The sequence below is a fragment of the Lipotes vexillifer genome, unplaced genomic scaffold, assembly GCF_000442215.2.
Source record: "Lipotes vexillifer unplaced genomic scaffold, Lipotes_vexillifer_v1.1 scaffold618, whole genome shotgun sequence".
Lineage (NCBI taxonomy): Eukaryota > Metazoa > Chordata > Mammalia > Artiodactyla > Lipotidae > Lipotes > Lipotes vexillifer.
Window position 1 is genome coordinate 1,005,869 of NW_006799025.1, and position 13,481 is coordinate 1,019,349.

Here is a 13,481-nt window from a genome sequence, read left to right on the forward strand (position 1 = left end):
AGTATTTTGGCCTTTCTTTTCTTTTCTTTTCTTTTTTTTTTTTGGTCTTCTGACATCTCTTTATTTCCTCTTGCCCCTTCTCTAATTATTCTTTCACTAAAAGGAAATGTTTCCAAAGAAAGTGAGATTTAGTTTTAGGGATGGATTTAGTTTATGGGTGAATGGATGGATAGACAGATAGATAGGTAGATAGACTGACAGGATAACATAATAGAAAAAAATCAAACTACTTTAAAAATTACAAGGGGCTAAAAGGAGAAATTAAAACAAGCAGTTGAGAAATGAGACGTAATGAGAGAATTCAACCAGTTAAAATGTTTTAGAAATGTGAGCCCCTCTTATAATTGATCCTGAATGATGTAGCCAGAATTGATATTCTTAAATGCTTATCTTCTTAAGATATTTTTATGCTTCAAATCTTCCAGAGCCCCAAATCTTAGCATAACCTGTAGAGTCTAAGTGTAACCTCACTCTGCCTTTCTTCGAGCCTGGAGAGCTGATAAGAGGAGGAGCCTTTTAAGGCAAGAGTAGCAAGCACATGGAGGCTGTTTTTATTGCTGACTATGCCCTATAAGCAAGATATCTGGGATCTGACTAAAGGACCATGAGAATTGGAATAATGGAAAAGGAAGGGGAGCTGTTGGTAGAGATGGAAACAAACAATCCTATTAGCCACACACGGAAAGTGAGAGAAGGTATGGGTGAAATGTAGCCACCAAAGAGCTGGATGGGAAGGAACCAAAACTGAAATATGAGTTCAGTATTTTGCAGAACTTTGTGGTGAATGGCCATCTACTTGGTCATTGGTGAAAGGGAAAGAAGTAAAGGCTCGCAACCACTTGAAGACTTTCAACAGACCTCAGAGGAGGTCACCCTGGAAGGCAGTGGACAGAGAGCTGAGAGAGAGCAGAGAGTCATCTGTTGTTTGTTTTTCTCCTTCTGATTTACTTCACTCTGTATGACAGACTCTAGGTCCATCCACCTCACTAGAAATAACTCAATTTCGTTTCTTTTTATGGCTGAGTAATATTCCATTGTATATATGTGCCACATCTTCTTTATTCATTCATCTGTCGATGGACACTTAGGTTGCTTCCATGTCCTGGCTATTGTAAATAGAGCTGCAATGAACACTGTGGTACATGACTCTTTGAATTATGGTTTTCTCAGGGTATATGCCCAATAGTGGGATTGCTGGGTCATATGGTAGTTCTATTATTATAAGGAACCTCCATACTGTTGTCCATAGTTGGCTGTATCAGTTTACATTCCCACCAACAGTGTGAGAGGGTTCCCTTTTCTCCACACCCTCTCCAGCGTTTATTGTTTCTAGATTTTTTGATGATGGCCATTCTGACTGGTGTGAGGTGATACCTCATTGTAGTTTTGATTTGCATTTCTCTAATGATTAGTGATGTTAAACATCCTTTCATGTGTTTGTTGGCACTCTGTATATCTTCTTTGGAGAAATGTCTATTTAGGTCTTCTTCTCATTTGTGGATTGGGTTGTTTGTTTTTTTGATATTGAGCTGCATGAGCTGCTTGTAAATTTTGTAGATTAATCCTTTGTAAGTTGCTTCATTTGCAAATATTTTCTCCCATTCTGAGGGTTGTCTTTTCGCCTTGTTTATGGTTTCCTTTGCTGTGCAAAAGCTTTTAAGTTTCATTAGGTCCTATTTGTTTATTTTTGTTTTTATTTCCATTTCTCTAGAAGGTGGGTCAAAAGGGATCTTGCTGTCATTTATGTCACAGTGTTCTCCCTGTGTTTTCCTCTAAGAGTTTTATAGTGTCTGGCCTTCCATTTAGGTCTTTAATCCATTTTGAGTTTACTTTTGTGTCTGGTGTTAGGGAGTGTTCTAATTTCATTCTTTTACGTGTAGCTATCCAGTTTTCAAAGCACCACTTATTGAGGAGGCTGTCTTTTCTCCATTGTATATTCTTGCCGCCTTTATCAAAGATAAGGCGACCATAGGTGTGTGGGTTTATGTCTGGGCTTTCTATAGTGTTCCATTGATCTATGTTTCTGTTTTTGTGCCAGTACCATACTGTCTTGATTACTGTAGCTTTGTAGTATAGTCTGAAGTCAGGGAGCCTGATTCCTCCAGCTCCATTTTTCTTTCTCAAGATTGCTTTGGCTATTCAGGGTCTTTTGGGGTTCCATACAAATTGTGAAATTTTTTGTTCTAGTTCTCTGAAAAATGCCATTGGTAGTTTGATAGGGATTGCATTGAATCTATAGATTGCTTTGGGGAGTACAGTCAAATTCACAATGTTGATTCTTCCAATCCAAGAACAATCTCCATCTGTTTGAATCGTCTTTAATTTCTTTCATCAGTGTCTTATAGTTTTCTGCCTTCAGGTCTATTGTCTCCTTAGTAAGTTTATTCCTAGGTATTTTATTCTTTTTGTTGCAATGGTAAGTGGGAGTGTTTCCTTAATTTCTCTTTCAGATTTTTCATCATTAGTGTACAGGAATGCAAGAGATTTCTGTGCATTAATTTTGTATCCTGCTACTTTACCAAATTCATTGATTAGCTCTAGTAGTCTTCTGGTAGCATCTTTAGGATTTTCTATGCATTGATTTGAGTCTTCTTCCTTTTTTTCTTGATGTGTCTGGCTAATGGTTTATCAATTTTGTTTATCTTCTCAAAGAACCAGCTTTTAGTTTTATTGATCTTTGCTATTGTTTCCTTCATTTCTTTTTCATTTATTTCTGATCTGATCTTTATGAATTCTTTCCTTCTGCTAATTGCTTTAGGTGTAAGGTTAGGTTGTTTATTTGAGATGTTTCTTGTTTCTTGAGGTAGGAATGTATTGCTATAAACTTCCCTCTTAGTACTGCTTTTGCTGCATCCCATAGGTTTTGGGTCATCGTGTTTTCACTGTTATTTGTTTCTAGATATTTTTTGATTTCCTCTTTGATTTCTTTGGCGATCTCTTGGTTGTTTAGTAGTGTATTGTTTAGCCTCCATGTGTTTGTATTTTTCACAGATTTCTTTTCTGTAATTGATATCTAGTCTCACAGCATTGTGGTTGGGAAAGATACTTGATACCATTTCAGTCTTCTTAATTTTACCAAGGTGTGATTTGTGACCCAAGATATGGTATATCCTGGAGAATGTTCCATGAGCACTTGAGAAGAAAGCGTATTCTGTGGTTTTTGGATGGAATGTCCTATACATATTAATTAAGTCCATCTCGTTTGATGTGTCATTTAAAGCTTGTGTTTCCTTTTTTATTTTCATTTTGGGTGATATGTCCTTTGGTGAAAGTGGGGTGTTAAAGTCCTCTACTATGATTGTGTTACTGTCGATTTCCCCTTTTATGGCTGTTAGCATTTGCCTTATGTATTGAGGTGCTCCTATGTTGGCTGCATAAATATTTACAATTGTTATATCTTCTTCTTGGATTGATCCCTTGATCGATCCTTGTAGTGTCCTTCTTTGTCTCTTTGTCTTTAGTTTAAAGTCTATTTTGTCTGATATGAGAATTGCCACTCCAGCTTTCTTTTGATTTCCCTTTGCATGTAATATCTTTTTCCATCCCCTCACTTTCAGTCTGTATGTGACCCTAGGTCTGAAGTGGGTCTCTTGTAGAAAGCATATATATGGGTCTTGTTTTTGTATCCATTCAGCAAGTCTAGGCCTTTTGGTTGGAGCATTTAATCCACCTACATTTAAGCTAGTTATCGATATGTATGTTCTTATTACCATTTTCTTAATTGTTTTGGGTTTGTTATTCTAGGTCTTTTCCTTCTCTTGTGTTTCCTGCCTAGAGAAGTTCCTTTAGCATTTGTTGTAAAGCTGGTTTGGTAGTGCTGAATTCTCTTAGCTTTTGCTTGTCTGTAAAGTTTTTAATTTCTCCATTGAACCTGATTGAGATCCTTGCTGGGTAGGGTAATCTTGGTTGTAGGTTTTTCCCTTTCATCACTTTAAAAATGTCCTGCCACTCCCTTCTGGCTTGCAGAGTTTCTGCTGAAACATCAGATGTTAACCTTATGGGAATTCCCTTGTACGTTATTTGTTGCTTTTCCCTTGTTACTTTTAATATTTTTTCTTTGTATTTAACTTTTGATAGTTTGATTAATATGTGTCTTGGCATATTTCTCCTCGGATTCATCCTGTATGGAAATGTCTGTTCTTCCCGGACTTGATTAACTATTTCCTTTGCCATGTTAGGGATGTTATTAACTATAATCTCTTCCAGTATTTTCTCAGTCCCTTCTTTTTCTATTCTTCTTCTGGGACCCCTATAATTTGAATGTTGATGTGCTTAATGTTGTCCCAGAGGTCTCTGAGACTGTCCTCAATTCTTTTCATTCTTTTTTCTTTATTCTGCTCTACAGTAAGTATTTCCACTCTTTTATCTTCCAGGTCACTTATCTGTCCTTCTGCCTCAGTTATTCTGCTATTGATTCCTTCTAGAGAATTTTAAATTTCATTTACTGTGTTGTTCATGATTGTTTGTTTGCTCTTTAGTTCTTCTAGGTCCTTGTTAAAAGTTTCTTGTATTTTCTCCATTCTATTTCCAAGATTTTGGATATCTTTTGTTTTTTAATAGAAATGTACCCTTTTATTGAGAAGTAAGACAAGTGTATTTACAATATTCAATTGTTAGATCATATAATCTGTGAGACTTTTAAAAGCAGCAGTATTCCAGGAATTACAATTTATAAGGGGAAAAGGAAAACATTCCAAATCGGTTTCTGTTTACAGAAAATACATTTGAACAATGCCAGAAACACTTAAGGCTAAGTACTATTAGACTTTCTCCTCCATCTTTATAGCAATAATCAGAGTAAGTTTTTTGTCACAAAGACAGAAGACTAATTTTGGAAAGGAAGAAACAATATGATGTACAGTCCTTTCTGTCAGAAGACAAGTATGTTTAAAAATAGAGCCTCATCAATGGTTCTGAATAAGAAACATACAGTGCTGCCAAGCAGTCCCAAACTCACATCTGAGATAAACTGTGGACTCAGTTAAAACTGAAAACTGCTCCAAGCCTCTCACTCTTACTAAGGACCGGGAGATTATCACATCCTTTACACATTTCTAATAATGCTTTCTGAAATAAGATTGCTGAAAAAGAGATCTCTGTTACAGTGCAAAGAACATTTTGATAGAAATTCATGTCTACAAAGGAGCTAAATAATACAGATGTTCCATACATTAACAGATACTGTTCTTGCTTTAAAAAGGTAGAATTATCTAGCCACTGTAAATAATATGGGTCAGTCAAAAATATGTATAACAGAGTCCTACAGGGCAACTTGTATAAGTCAGTCCCCAAAATATGTATGTATTTGACACTCTCCAAGTGAGGATATTACTTTTTTGAAGAACATTAGACACAACACTAGGTTTCTTATTATTCCATGAACTATTGAGGTAGGAGTCTCATTTTGTCAATATCATCTGTTTTCACAGATTATAAGTCAAATGCCAGTACCAAAGAGACAGTAATCCACAAGGCTGAACCATTAGACTATCTACCAAGTCCTTCCTTCTTTAGATGAGCAAGGTTGGAACTTCTCTGTGCATCAAGAGATTTAACTGAAAATAACATAGGCTGTGATATATTTTGTAGACACATTTATCAATAAAAATCACAAATTTCAATTATGATTTTATACATTAAAAAGCTTTGCAACTGTTAAAAAAAAAGAGTAAATAGTATAATCATTAGTGGTAAAACAAATAGTACTATGACTCTTGAAATGTCTTCCTACATCTATCAAAAGGGTGCCACCTTGGAAAACTACTAATGAAGAAACAACTACTGTTTCCTACTGCCTGTCAAGCAGCAACAGTAGAGAAGACAACACATCATTTTTGTAGTGTCATGTTTTTCAGAACTATAGCCAGTTTAATTACAGTAAAATAATTTAGTATGTGAACTCAGATATTCTCTCCATGAACTCAAATGAAGAGCGATCATATGAATCACACATTATGCATATTGATTTTTATGTTATGAAAAAAGCTGAAAATAAGGGAAAACTTGGCTTATGTAAATAGCCCTTAAAAAACAGCTGTAAGTTTAACCTTTTTAACACGGTACATCTTAAAGTAAATATTACCAGTAGTAATTTTATGAAAAGCAAAATAATAAATCAATGCTAAATTTTAAAAAATAAAAGAAAAAGAAAAACTGTATCACAACATGGAAATATCCATTTGGGTTGCATCATGTAGTATCTTAAATAACAAACTATTCAATGAAATGAGCTAGGTAACAGACTCCTACATCACCAAGAATGCTTTTTTTGTTAAATGCTTACCTGTCATGAAAGATACAGATGCTCACGTGAGAGTCCCAAGAAGTATGAGGACTTCCAGACCGTGTTCCTGAAAGAAAAAGTGCTGAGTCAGCTATAACTTAGAAACTACAAACTAGTAAAGAATGACCTTTGCATATTCCAACAAAGAATATCTAGTTCAGATTTTCATCTGGCTTTAAAATATTAAGATTCAGAAGAACCACAAAAGTTTTATTTTAACCATACGTTTACCGAAAAAAAAGAAAAACAGTGATTCATACATCGACACTGGGTTTTCCTGGTTTTAATATATCACGATGACATAACCCAATCTAACTCATGCATCACTTTCAGAGACACAGTGCAACTGGAAATATTTTCGCTGTTGCAGAGGACATTACAGTTCTAAAAAGCAAATGCCTATGGGTGTGCTTGCATCTTCAAAATAAAAAGAAAAGAAACAGGCACTATAGTTCTCTAAGGATGGCTGTGTTTCACACATTGTGGAAAAACAGTAAAAGTCCCCTTCAGGAGTTTCAATATGCATTGTAACATAGATTTCATCTCCTTCGGTTTGCTTGCTGACTTCTTCGATGACTTGGTTAGAAGTCTGTTTTCACTGCTTCTTTGTTAACTGCTGTTGCTACTCTGTAGGCTATACGTTTTAAACTTCTGTAAGGAACATTACAAGCTATTTCATGTAATTTAATGTTGTGCTGAACATTCTTCAAAGGATTTTATAAATAATACAATATTTTAAATGAGTCTTCAATTCACTTGTTGTTATACCATATTGTTGCTTTCTCCGACTGTATCTACAAATGATCTAATTCCAGGTAAATTCAAGAGTGATCCAAGGACTGGCACTCTTCTAATAAATCCAACAACCACAGGAAAGAAGCCCCTGAACAAGAGAAAGAATCCATAAATTTCGAAGATCATGCCTATCAAAGGCCAACCAATCAGGACTACAAATACACCACCCAGAAAAAATCCTGTAGCTTTCATTTTATGATTTTGGAAGAAGAATCTGAACGTTCTTTCTAAACCAATTACAAAAGCCAAGCCAGCCACAAATAAAACTTTCGGTGTCTGTTAAGGAGATCATGGCTGCAGGGGTGAGGGCGGCGTCGATAGCACCTCGGAGCAGCCAGGGTGTGAAGCAAAGAAGAGAGAACGAAGCCGGGAAACAGCCCAGGCAAAAGCCGCCACGTCTTCCGGAAACACGCAGCCGCCCACACCGATTTTGGATATCTTTACTATCATTATTCTGAATTATTTTTCAGGTAGACTGCCTCTTTCCTCTTCACTTTTTTGGTCTGGTGGGTTTTTCCCTTGCTCCTTCATCTGCTGTGTGTTTCTCTGTCTTCTCATTTTGCTTAACTTACGGTGTTTGGGGTCTCCTTTTCACTGGCTGCAGGTTTGTAGCTGGCATTGTTTTTGGTGTCTGCCCCCAGTGGCTAAGGTTGGTTCAGTGGGTTGTGTAGGCTTCCTGGTGGAGGGGCCTGGTGCTTGTGTTCTGGTGGATGAGGGTGGATCTTGTCTTTCTGGTGGGCAGGACCACGTCCAGTGGTGTGTTTTGGGGTGTCTGTGAACTTATTATGATTTTAGGCAGCCTCTCTGCTAATGAATGAGGTTGTGTTCCTGTCTTGCTAGTTGTTTGGCATGGGGTGTCCAGCACTGGAGCTTGCTGGTCGTTGAGTGGAACTGAGTCTCAGCGTTGAGATGGAGATCTCTGACAGAGCTTTGGCCGTTTGATATTACATGGGGCTGGGAGGTTTCTGGTGGACCAATATCCTGAACTCGGCTCTCCCACCTCAGAGGCTCAGGCCCGACACCTGGCTGGAGCACCAAGACCCTGCCAGCCATACAGCTTCTGTCCCGAACGAATAAGTTCAAGAAGGCAGGGGAGCACTTGGCCCACAGTCTTCTCTTGCTGTTGCCTGACTCCTTATAAACACATCTGGTTCTACAAGAATGAAGTCACTGACCTTCAACACACTCTTCCTTCAGCATATAAAAGAAGGGTCGATCCACAGCTAGGGTGTTCATCAAGACTCTTCCCCAGCACTGGCATCGGACTGGACCTGTTTTGCCCACTGCGCAGCAAGCCAAAACACCGAGAGGCAGAGGTTTGCAGCAAAAAAGGGCTTATTCACAAAGCAGCCAAGACAGGGCAGGAGACGAAAAGAAAGAAGAACAAATCTCAAATTCATATTCTGGAAGGTAAGGGGCTAGGGGTATTTATGGGCTAAAGAAGCAGGCTCCTCTGAGGCATGAGGAACATGGGGAACGAGGGGGAAGGTGACTGGAAGTAAGGAAAAGCCACTTTTAAAAAAACTGAAGTATAATTTACAATGTTTTGTTAGCTTCGTGTGTACAGCAAAGTGATTCAGTTACATATATATATATATATCCTTTTTCAGATTCTCTTCCATTATAAGTTATTGTAAGATATTGAATATAGTTCCCTGGGCTATATAGTAGGTCTTTGTTGTTTATCTGTCTTATGCGTAGTAGTGTGTATAGGTTAATCCCATTTGTCTCCTACCCCATCCCCTCTGGTAACCATAAGTTTGTATGTCTATGAGTCTATTTGTGCTTTGTAACTAAGTTCAATTTTATCACTTTTTTAGATTCCACATATAAGTGATATCATATGCTATTTGTCTTTTTCTGTCTGACTTACTTCACTTTATATGATCATCTCTAGGTCCATCCATGTTGCTTCAAATGGCATTATTTCATTATTTTTTATGTCTGAGTAATATTGCATTGTATATTATACCACATCTTCTTTATCCATTCATCCATTTATCCATTGATAGCTTCCATGTCTTGGCTATTGTAAATAGTGCTGCAATGAACATTGTGGGGCATGCAGATATAGGGTTTTTCTTTTTTAGCACTTTTTAAAAAGTATTAAATCTAGCTGATCATTTACTGGTCTTTCATGCCTCTGTCTTTCCATTGGAGGCACCACCCATCACATGCCAAAGTATTTGGTGCCCATAGCACCCATTTCCTTGGGATGCTGAGTTGTCTGCCACTGGTCCTTCTAGCAGAAGCCTCACTAACATGTGCCAGGGCTCACTGCTAGGTGCCCTCAGTCTGGTTGCACATTGGCATGCAGATCAGAGGGCCTTGCAGCAAACCACCCAATGCAGGGCTTTTTGGGTTTTCAATTTCTACCCCGGTATTTTTGCAGAATTCTAAAGAAATCTCCCAAAAAGTTCATTTGGGCATCTGCAAAGATTTCAGTCTGAAATTATTTGAGTTGACTGATTCTGCAGCTGGGATTTCAGTCTGTTTTATCACTTTCTCTCCCTGTTCCCTTTTTTCTTTCTTTTAAGTTGAGTGACTTGGGCAATGCTGTTTCCTCTCTCTAAAGCTGCTGGTGGCATGGGGATTTCACAGATCACCTCACTCAGATTCTCTGGTAGGGACTACTTTCAAAGCACTGACCCTTATCTATAATCACATTCACTGGCTGTCTGAGTCTAACTCCTTGAAGTGGCAGAATCCTACTGATTCTGTGATAAATACTGACCTTCTAGAAAGGAACACTGTATTTCAGGTCTTGGATCATCAAGAAGAAATGGTCAGAATGGCAAGCTTTGGACAAAGTCATCATTGCAATCTTTTGCCCTGCAAAAAGTAGATTATTTTGTTTAATATACTTTTAATGTACATAATTTATAAGTAAGGAGTGGGCATAGGATATACTATCAGACTGTTTGTGTGTTATGTTATAATGGGATGTTAAATTACAGTGGAATGCAGAGGTGAGACAAGCATTGTCTTAGGGTGACCATGGCTTAAGTCAGCTTTCATCCATGAAAGTTCAGTTGCTCATCTCTGACATAAGGATTTGAAATATAAGATTCAAACGTCCAACTTCAGTTTTGCTTCTATAGCATATAGTTAACTCACCTTAATGTTGCAATAATAAATGCATCTATAAGTGCATCCCCAAGCATAACTCATGGGAGACTCATTTTATATTCCAGAGATTACTTAGCTACAATGTACAATAAACAGTGCTCCTTTTGGGATACGAGGATGCTTTGACCCTCAATTAGACATGGCTTTGATGGGTTTTTTTCTTAATTAATGGTGCGGATTTTTCTGTGAGGCATCCATGCTTCCTGTGATGTGTAGCTGGCTAGGTTTAGATTGATCCTATGCCATGGGTTACAGGACAGAATTCTGGTTGGAAAAATCACAGACAGGATCACACTCATGCCTTTAATTCTATTAGAGTCATACTGAATCAGTTGCAAACATTTAAATATCAGGACATTTCACATAAAAGAATATGTTTCTTTTTTTTGAAACATAAAAAAAAAAAAAATCAGACAATTTGGGACCTGTCATGTCTCATGCCATCTGGCTCTGAGGATGGCTGCCTCTTTCAATGGGCCATCTACTTTCACTTTTACCGAGGTCCCCAGCCTGCTTTTCCCTTTCATATCTGACAGTCTGGTGTCTGAAAGCATTGGGTTTGCAATCTCTGCTTTATTTGTTATCCATGGAAGGACAGTGCCCTTAATTAAATTACTTCCCTCCAGTGGTTCTCTCTGATGGAGGAGGCATGAATTTCCCCCTTACTTTCACCAAAAAGGCATTTTATTCTCTTAATGGGATTAAGCCCTGTGGCCTGTGAATTAGCAAGTCTATCAGGACCACAGACATTCTTGTAACTCAACTAATTTTTGACAGTCAGAAAATAGATTTCTTTCAATGTTTAAAATTTTTAGTAAAATTATCTGTAAGCTGTCAGGATTTATAAAAGTCCTCTATACTATGGTAAGTTAGTCTTGACCAGTTGCTCCTTTCACCCAAGTTCAAACTGCACATTCCCAGACCAAGCACTGGCTGCTAGATAATTAGTGAAAACATACGACAAAGCAGTCAATCCTGAGGAACAGTTCCCTCAATGCCTATGAAAACATCTTCCAAGATGCGTGATCATAGCAAGTCCTTGGGTCTATAAGAAGATGAATGATTCTGTGTAAAATTATCTTAAAGTTACCTTTATATTATGTAGAGTGGATTTCTTGAGGTTATATAACAATAGGTTGTGCTAAAACTTATTTTAGGTGGCAAATCTCTTGACTACTTATTTGGATTGACTTTGGATAGTTTCTTTTATTTTTTAATAGTATTTTTCATTTTTAGGAGAAACATAGCCTCAAAAGTTAGAAATCTCTAGACTTTTATAGAAATTTTTGAGACTTCTACATTTTTGGAAAGGAAAATTTTAATGTGTGTTCTGAAAAGAAGTTCTTTGACTATAACTCAGGCCTGGAGATATAGAATTTAATAGCTGGAAGAGATGTGAGATCATATAATACAAACCCTTGATTTTTAAAGGGTGAATAATGAAGCCTACAAAGGTAAATTTATCTGGAGGTTGCCCACAGAGAAGCTGTTAGGCAATGAGGAAAGATGGTCAGAGGCTATAGCCACTGTCACAGAAGATTGAAAAATGGAAGGAACTTTCAAACTTGTAGTAACCATGCAGGTACAATATTTAGTAAACAACTGGAGTGCTTCTCTCAGTATGAAAGAGTTGATCTATCAGCTGTCATAATGATACATTAACTAAGCCAACAGGACCTAGAGAGCAAGGTTAAGACGACAAGAGTTACGATGAAGCTGTCAGATCGAGAGAGTGTTACAAGAGATGAAAATCAAGCACTAGTCTTTTATGAAAGTATGGATAGGGGAATAGCCGACAGCTGCCTTGAATCTTTTAGATCTTGAAGTTGAGAGAGATTAAACTGACCATTGAACAACAAATTTTCTATGCAGCCAAACCTTAAAATAATGCTCCAAGCTGCATAAAAATCAGATGCAGAGGCTTGAACATGTAAGAGAATATGGGTTTTAGGGGAGAAGAGACGGCAGATAATTTGTTGGGAAACTGCTTTACAGAAAAACATCAAAGGTGAAACAGGGCAGTGCAGAAGGAGGAAGATGAAAACACAGACTGTCATTATACTCTGTAGGGCCTTTCAAATTATGTATGGATACTAGGCATTTGTTTTTCCATAGTGGAGAGGCATTGATATGTCCAAACAGGAAAGTAATATGGTCAGATTCATTTGGGAAGAGCTTTTTGGTGGCACTGTGGAGGATGTATCATTGGGTAAGTTTTTAGGAATGGAGACATAGACTGGTTAGGAGGCCAGTAATCGTAGGGAATGGCGAGAGCCTGAACAAAAAGCGGTGGTCTTGGAGATGAGGGAGATGAGAAATTTGAGAGCATTGCAGTGGTAAAGTGAAGAGACCTCGATGATGGATGCAATGGGGAGGTGGGGATGAGAAGACAGAGTCAACATGATGTTCAGATCGCTGGTGGGTGGGGGTGGGGAGCCTTCTTGATGCCATGACAGAGTGACTCCACATTCTAGTTCACCTGGGACTCTCCTAATTTTAGTACCGAAAGTCTCACGTCCCAGAAAACTCTCAGTCCTGGGAAAACTGGTACAATTTTTCGCCCTAGTCACGAGCCTGATATATTGGCTCCTGAGGTCACCATACCAGGCACCTTCATGGCCACTAAGCTGCCACCCTCCCAATCTCTGCCAAGTTTTATAAATTAACGTATTTGCATCCTGCTTTCAGTTCCTGATCCAAGAACAAATTACTCATCTGGGCAGGACAGCTGGCTCAACATGAGAGCAACTGACCAGGGTGCTCTGTAGACCCCTCCTTTCAGTGGCTGCACTCCGCTTCCCACATTCCCAATAGCAAACAAGACAGGCTACTCAGAAATGACTCTGGCTCCTGTGTCTTTAGATAGGCTCACTTTAGGAGCCCTGTGCTCTGTGCCTTCCGCGCTAGTTGGCATCCAAGTATGCTGTCCCATGTGAAGTCGGAACTAGTGGTGAGTTGGGTGAAAGGAGCACAAGCTTTGGAATCAAACAAATTTGGATCTGGACTTGGTCTGAGTGACCTTAAGCAAGTTACTTAACCTCCTGAAGCCTCATCCGTAAAAATGACATTGCCATTGGAAATCAAGGGTATGACAAAATACTAGCCATCAGTAATTTGATTTTTCTTTCCTTGGGTCTTTATAATTTCAGGGGATGCCTCCTTCCCCTGAGGGGAGCGTTTGAGGTCCTTCCACTCTTTCAGCCTTGCTGCTTCCCGGTTCAGGTTTTCTATTTCCCCAGCAAACTCTGCCAAGATGCTGAGTGGCTGGTGCTGA